We start from the raw sequence: 7,550 nt of genomic DNA on the forward strand, positions 1-7,550 counted from the left end.
TGCTTGCTAGCTGGTGTTCAAACCCCAGTTCTTTTTTGGTACCAACAAAAAGTATTTAATTGTGTCAAGTGTAGTATTGAATGCCCAAAATCCTAATGTCCTACCCAGCTAGCAGGGAACCCACAACATTGGCTTACGTTACCTACAAGTTGCAATAATACCGTTATAACTGCATTCTGAGGATATTCTGGTGATGTTGAGAGGTGACAGATAATAGAATGTTTATTCATAAAACATACACAAAATGTTACATGTAAACAAAGAAAGAACATTTTCAATGCAACTTTTTGTTTTGTTTTGTTTTGTTTTGGTTTTTTTTACATTTTTTATGTTAAACTAACTAGTAGAAGAACATTCTGGGAACTTAAAGAAAACTTGCAGCTGAAAACATTACCAAAACATTGCATTGGCTGTATTATACCATTCTCAGAATGTTTCTAGAGCCAAAAAGTGTTAGCTGGGTATATAAACCATCTATAGTGAATGATCTTAAGTGCATTTAGGGTGTTTCTGGTCAGTTGTGCTTATTAAACGTTGCATAATGTGGGTGCAAAGTAAGGTGCAAGAGACAAAGGGATTGTATTTAGTCACTTAATTGACCACAGGTGTGTTTTGGGCATAACATAAATTCAACCAGTCAGAGTGTCATCTTACATTACCTTTAAAGGCCTTGTGCTGCTGCACCTGGTGCACTGCATTTTACATGGTGGATTGTGAAAATTAGAGAAGCAAGGGGTTTTCTGCTGGAAGTAGTGCAGTAAGAGCAGTAATATCACTGCTCCAAATATCGTGGGACATTTAAACACCTTAAGTTGAAATTGGCTTGATAAACTTGACAGTAACAGAAACTTGTGAAATAATCAGTTAAGTTACACTGCTACAAGTCTAGCCGGAAACCCAGTCACCTCTTTAGCTGTTTTGAAACCTTGTCATTGGAATAATTTGTAGCTGTCATATATGAAGTGATCCACATCTGCCAGAAGTCTAGAAAGCTAAAAACGTAATGTTTTTCAAAACAACTTGGCATGTTGGGGCTTCAGGACACTTGGTTTACTTCAGATAACATTTTGTGGTTTTATAATGAATTTTTTTAAACATTTGAATCCCTGTTACCATTTGCTTCAGTTGTTTGGGAGATGAGTGTAATGCCTTTTCCATGTGCAATTCTGGCAATGTTTTGTGAACCTTAAAACTTAACCTGATTTTCTGTCGGCACTAGGATGCAATAATGACTGAATTTTCATTTTTGGGTGAACTATCCCTATAATATTTTCCTCATAAACAATGTATTATTCCAACATCTCTAACCCATCCACACGTCCCTGTGTGTAACATAAAAAGTGTACATGTGTTTTGAACCTGTCTATGTAGACGCATCGTACAGTCTGAATAATGTCTCCTTAAAAATTGATAGCAGGAAAACACTGCACCATTCTGACTGTAGACCAGATTTTTGTTGGTCAATGATGTAATCACTTTCTGCTGCCTTGAAATAATAACATGCCAACAAAGTGCCTGACCACACCTAATTTTAAGACCCACACACTCATGGGCCCACAGATGGGTGCAAGTATGTACAGACGTGGGCATTGGCTGTAAAAAAAACAACTGCAAAACTAACAAAAAACAGTTGCGCCACTTTAGGTCGGGTGGTAAATAGGGCCCTAGTCCGAGTCTTTTTGACCTCTTGACATTGTTACAGTCCCTGAACGGGCTCAGGGGATGAGGGGGGCAACAAAATAAAAGGAAAAAGGCAAACGGGAATGGGTGCATAAACAAAAGCTGTGATTTAATTACAAAAGAAGGCAATGAAAATGAAGAAAGGAAATATCTTCAACAAATTTTAACAAAAAACTACTTTCTTTAATAATCAATAGACACAAAAAGTTGATCATCCTCCCAAAACGAGAGAAAAGCTCATCAATTCTGGTGCACTGCATCACTAGTTTCTTCAGTCTACAACAGCACCCATGCTAACCCACTGGCCTCCAACTATTTGCGCTTTCAGTCCAGACATACTGCATGCTACTGATCAGCAGATTAAGCACAGGTGTGCTCAAAAACTCTCTACAGTGAGGAAGCGGGCATAGGCATAGGAATACAAAAAGGAAACAGTCACAGAAAAGAGCACACTTATCTCTTCACTCATGACAAATATATTCTTAGTTAGCCTTATAGTTGAAATCAGTCTCTAAACTAATGATTAAACTGAGGTTTGTAATTATACAATGCAGACTGTGAAACCCCCAAATTTCTAGAAAAGAAATCAAACGGCATCATCTCAGTGTCCTCAAAGATACAGTAGTTATGGCACTGGTGCTTTCAGGGAATTGTCTGGTCTTATTATTGAGTAACCTGGTGTTAATGAGCGCTAATATGTAATATGTCATCACTGGTCAACGCTGAATATATTTATTTTGAAAGTTTGTTTTACTTTAACATTACAGACATGATCCAGAAGACACATTCATAAGGGAAAGGAAACGCATAAACTATAAATCGTCCAAAAAAAAAAAAAAATTACAGCAAGGAGAACCATATGAACAAACCCATAACGGGATGTGGACAGAGCTCTTTCTTTCATTTCCTGAAGTGTGTCCTGCAGACAGCCATACAGCTGGGAGAATTTCCTAATATGATTTATTAGAGTGGAGTAACACTGACCTATATCCTGGACAGACTTGTGCTGTTGAAAACTGGGGCAAAGCCAGAATGCAAGGACAATACCAATGTTGAGACAAACAGCAACATGTTGAGGCAATTAAGGCAGAACTGCAGCATCCATCAACTATCTTTTCACTGTTACAATGAAGATCTCTGTTTTTACCAACCACATTTAGTTTGTCTCATACTCTGATTTTTAGTTTTTATTCATACAGTGTCTTAGCTAACCTGTCAAACTCACATAAGGCTGTTGGCCCACAAACTTCACACTAAGTGAGTTTTCCAGAGCAACACAAGTCCGTTGTGAGTGTTTGTGTGTGTTGGCAGTCAACACGTTAAGATATTTCATACGCTTTGAAGCACTTAAGACACTCACAAGGAGCCAAAACAAATAGTATGACTTTCCAGAGTCACAGTGATCCCCACTATGGCAGAGGTCACTGAAGTTGTTGAAAAGTTTCAGGGATGAATGAGATGCGAAGAGATCTCTGGTCATGGGAATTTCCTGTTCAGTCTCATAGCTTTGCTTTGTGGAATCAGAGAAGGTGTGTGATTGTGTTTCACAGGGTACTGCACTAATATGGGCTACCTGTGCTGCTGCTATTCAGTCCTTTTATAACCAAAGTAAAAAAGCATGTCCTTTGTGGATGTTGGGTTTCGCCAAGACTTTCCCATCAAACATGTTGTGTTTGCTTCATGGACAGAATACCTAGACACATCCGAGGAACGGCGAATGTCCAAATTTGTGAAGCCAGCACAAACTGTGAGCATTTCGTTTTCAGCCAAACGCGATGTCTTTGGGGTGAGGATCAACCAGGGCAGTAGCACTCAAGTCTGGTCTCTGGCTCAACTGATAGTGACTTATTACAAACATGTACTGCAGCAATGGGCCATAGCAGTCAATTTGGCATCTGTGTATATGCAGTCATCAAAAACTGCCACTTTTGCAGTGCTTTTGGTGTAAGATCCAGACGCCAAAAGCCACTTTTGCATCCCTATATTATGCAGCTGTATTGCATCAGCTTAGAATGAGACTGGACCTAACTGTTCATGCTGCTGGGTGGCACCAGTTTAAGATGCTGCCAATTACAATGTAGGAGCATGACGGTCCTTATAGGGGCTGGTGGAAGGCGTGATAGATGGGTCCAACAAACCCCAAACTTTCATGCTCAGAGCCCAATGTTCACTTCTGGTCTTAATATTAAGGTTTTTTTTCTACACCTAACCATGTGCCCCTTTGCCTAAATCTTAACAGCTTCAGGACCAGGGTAAGGGTCTCAGACAGGAAGAGCAGGATGTCTCCTGAACACCTCCTTGTGGAGGTATTCAAGGCTTCTAGCATCCACAAGGGAACATCTTTGGATCCCTCAAAAAAAGCTGTAAAAAATGGCAGCAGTAAAAGGAGGACCATAAGAATGGATTGTGAATACAAGCAGCCAAATAAGTTTCCTTCGCAGGGTGTCTGAGCTCAACCTTAGGGACAGGGTAAGGGGTTTGGACATAGGAAAAAAGCTCAGAGTAGAACTGCTGTTTCTTCATACAGGAAGGAAACAGTAAAGGCTTTTGGGGCATCTGATCAGAAAATATCCTGGATGCTTGTCTATAAAGGCTTTCTGGTTATAAAGAATGAGGGATAGATCCAGAACATGCTGAAGAGATTAGTACGAGCATGACGCCAAAAGCCCCCTTCCGGGTCCAACCGGAATGTGGCTTTATGGCGTCAGATGAGAACGCACCTGGACAAAACTGGTGACATCAGATGGCAGACGGCCAGACAGCACTGGGTCGGTCCACATGAAACACACACAGGTAGCATTACTTGAGAACGCGTCCAGTTGTGTGTGCCTCAAATGCCGAAGAACTGCGTCAGGTAATTATGCTTCCGGCAATGACGTGATTTCAGGAGTGTGGGTACACTTTTAAGGTGGGCAGGTGGGAATGTGGATGGGCCCCACAAACAGCTAACTTTTGTGTGGGAGACTGGAGTTCCCCTCCCATGTGAATGCGAGGTTTCTGTTTTTCTACCTTACCATGTGCCTCTTTTGCCTAAACCTAAACATCTGTGACTTTGTTCCAACAATCTTGACAGTCCATATTGGTTGCCATTTGCTGTTGTGTTAACATGAGGACCATGCTGCATCATCCCACCATGTGCATTAGTTATCATGGTAACAGCATCCTGGAGCGGAAACCGCTGATGCAGAAGGATAGCTAAAACATCATAAGGAGAAGCAGAAGGTCACTAACAAAGCGGCACCATGTGACGAGTTGGGATGAAAATGTGTCAAGACAGCCCAGAATGATCCTTAGGAATCAGTACGGGAGAGGGAAATTTGGACTACCTTGCTTGGCTTGTGGCAGAAAACGTAGACGGACTTAAACTAAAACATCAGCTAAAATTCTATTTCAGTCGTCTCCCCAGCAGTAAAGAGCATCTCTGTTTCCATGAGTAACTGTCCTTTAATTAGAGACCAGATGATCCATTTGGGGCTAGAAACACGGTTTGAAGCATTGACGATAACCTCAGCATGGGGAAAGCAGACACGGTTGTGCTGACTCGTTCTGTGGTAGCTTCAAACAGGCATTATGTGGGGATACAGCGGCTAAAAATGTAACATGCCAGAGAAATGAATGAGTCCTGGCCAAAGAGACCATGATAACAGGCTTTCACATTGGCTGCCAGTTGCTCTTGGCTTGATTTCATGAGAGCACGGCCCAGTTTTAAGAACAGCTGGGTACTAATAAGTAAGTAAACTGATGATCAGTCCGTTCTGGTCTGCGTCGAGAGAAAATTACTCAAACATGGGAAAACTGAAAACACGAAGACGGTGATCAGCAATAACATAAAGTAGAGGGATGGAAGAGTAGATTAGGAGTTTTAGAACTGCGCATATCTTGACACCCAACTAACCACTCTGACACAATACATGGTGTTAAAATAGACATGCCATTGTTTTGCTAGTTGATAATTAATCTCACAAGTGTTTTGTTTCATTGAACCGAGCGTGAAAGAAATCTGTGGAATGCTTTTTATGACTGATTGACAAGTAGAGTTTAGACAGCTGTGCAAATTCAACAAAAATGCAGGAAACTGAAATATGACCAAAATGTTTAACCCTTTGAAACCTGGAGCAACATCACTTTTCTTGTGCTGCTTTCAAAGGCTTTTCAGCAGTATTCAAAGCTTTGAACACTGAGCAAATAAGTGTGATTTTTCTTGAAAACGTGGGGAAAAAGACAATGAGGAACTTGGTGGGAAATGTTCCACAAATTGCAAGAAATCAGTAAATTTAGAAAATAGTTTTCACAAAAAGCTTGGGAAAAGAAAAGAAAAAAAAAGAAACAGCTAGAGGGAAAACTTTATTTATAATGCTCAAAATGACATATTTAAAGTCATGTTCTGAATTATTATAATCTTTTAAGCACATTTTCCGAGTCTTGTTTGGTTTGTTGTTGTTTTATTTTACCTGCGTTTTTTGTGCTTATTTTGTTTTGTTTTACACATTCAAGGTCATTTTTTAGTTCTTTTTACTAATTATTTTTGCCAATTTTTAGGTCATCGTAGCAACTTGGTAAGATATGTTCCACACATGGCAAGAATTTAGTAGATTTAGAATTGTTTACTTTTTATTAATTTTTTGCTAATTTTTGGGTGACTTCTTCCATTGCCCATTGCTATCTTTCCATGTTTTTCAAAGAAATAAAGTCAATATACTCAGTTTTCAAAGAATTAAATGAACTCACAAAACAATTAAGACTGATTTTATGTACAAAGTTGACGGAGAACTTCCTCTGTAGAGCTCTACTGCTGATATTCTGGGGACACATTAATAGAAATTGTATTAAGCTTTCTGGGGCCTCAAGAAAATTCATGCCTGAAGTGCAGAGACAGACCTAACTGAAAGTGTGTGTGGTGGTGAGAGTAATGGTTGTGGTTAGACATTTTCAGACAAAACATGAAATAATCTGGCATGAATCACATTGTTGGCTGGAACTCTTAAAACAAACCATTTGTTGCGTCACAATGCAAAGTGAGTTTAAAGATCTATTCATCATTCTGCTGTCGAAGGTTTACTGGAGAGCTGGCGCAAAGACAGAGCTGGATCTCAAGTCAAATAAACCTTGATGGTGCAAACATTTTTTATTATTAATCTTTATAATTTACAACATAAAATCTGGGATAAAAAGTGAGCTCTAGTTAGGTGTGAAAAGCCATCATCTTGAATGTCTGAGGCCCTTCACATTTGGCAGAATGCCTTCTATGGATGCCAATATTAAAACCAGAGGAGGTCAGAAACAGCTTACGTGAATCAGCTGTCATAGCTGTCATATATGAATTGGTTCACATTTGCACTGAATATGCGTAAGTGAAGACTGGTTACGTCCATTTTCTTTCTTTTTCTTCTTATTTTGGTTATTTGTGTAAGTCTGAATGGAAGGGTGTAGGTGTGCATTTGTGTTAATGACAAACAAATATGTACATGTTAATGCATACCAAATGATTACCCTGCTAAAAAACAACAACAAAAAAACAACAGCAAGTGCAACCGTTGAATGTTTTAGTAACGTTCTCAGTGGCAAGTTTTCTTTTTGTTCCCAGAGTGTTAGTCTTAAACTTCAGGCAACATTCTCTATAAACATCAAAAAATGTTAAAAATGTTTTTTGTATTGTTAACATAACACTTTACATTTTCATCTTAAACGTAATCTGTAATCTCAGTCCTCAGTAACATTTTCTGAATGCTGCTTTAGAATAGAATAGAATAGAATATTCCTTTATTGATCCCCCATTGGGGGAAATTCCAAATGTTACAGCAGCATGAAAAAAGAAAAGTGAAATGTAACAAAGAAAATAACAATAACAATAACAATAAATAAGTAATAAA

This window comes from Plectropomus leopardus, chromosome 23, assembly GCF_026936395.1.
Source record: "Plectropomus leopardus strain MGB_pleo_1.0 chromosome 23, ASM2693639v1, whole genome shotgun sequence".
Lineage (NCBI taxonomy): Eukaryota > Metazoa > Chordata > Actinopteri > Perciformes > Serranidae > Plectropomus > Plectropomus leopardus.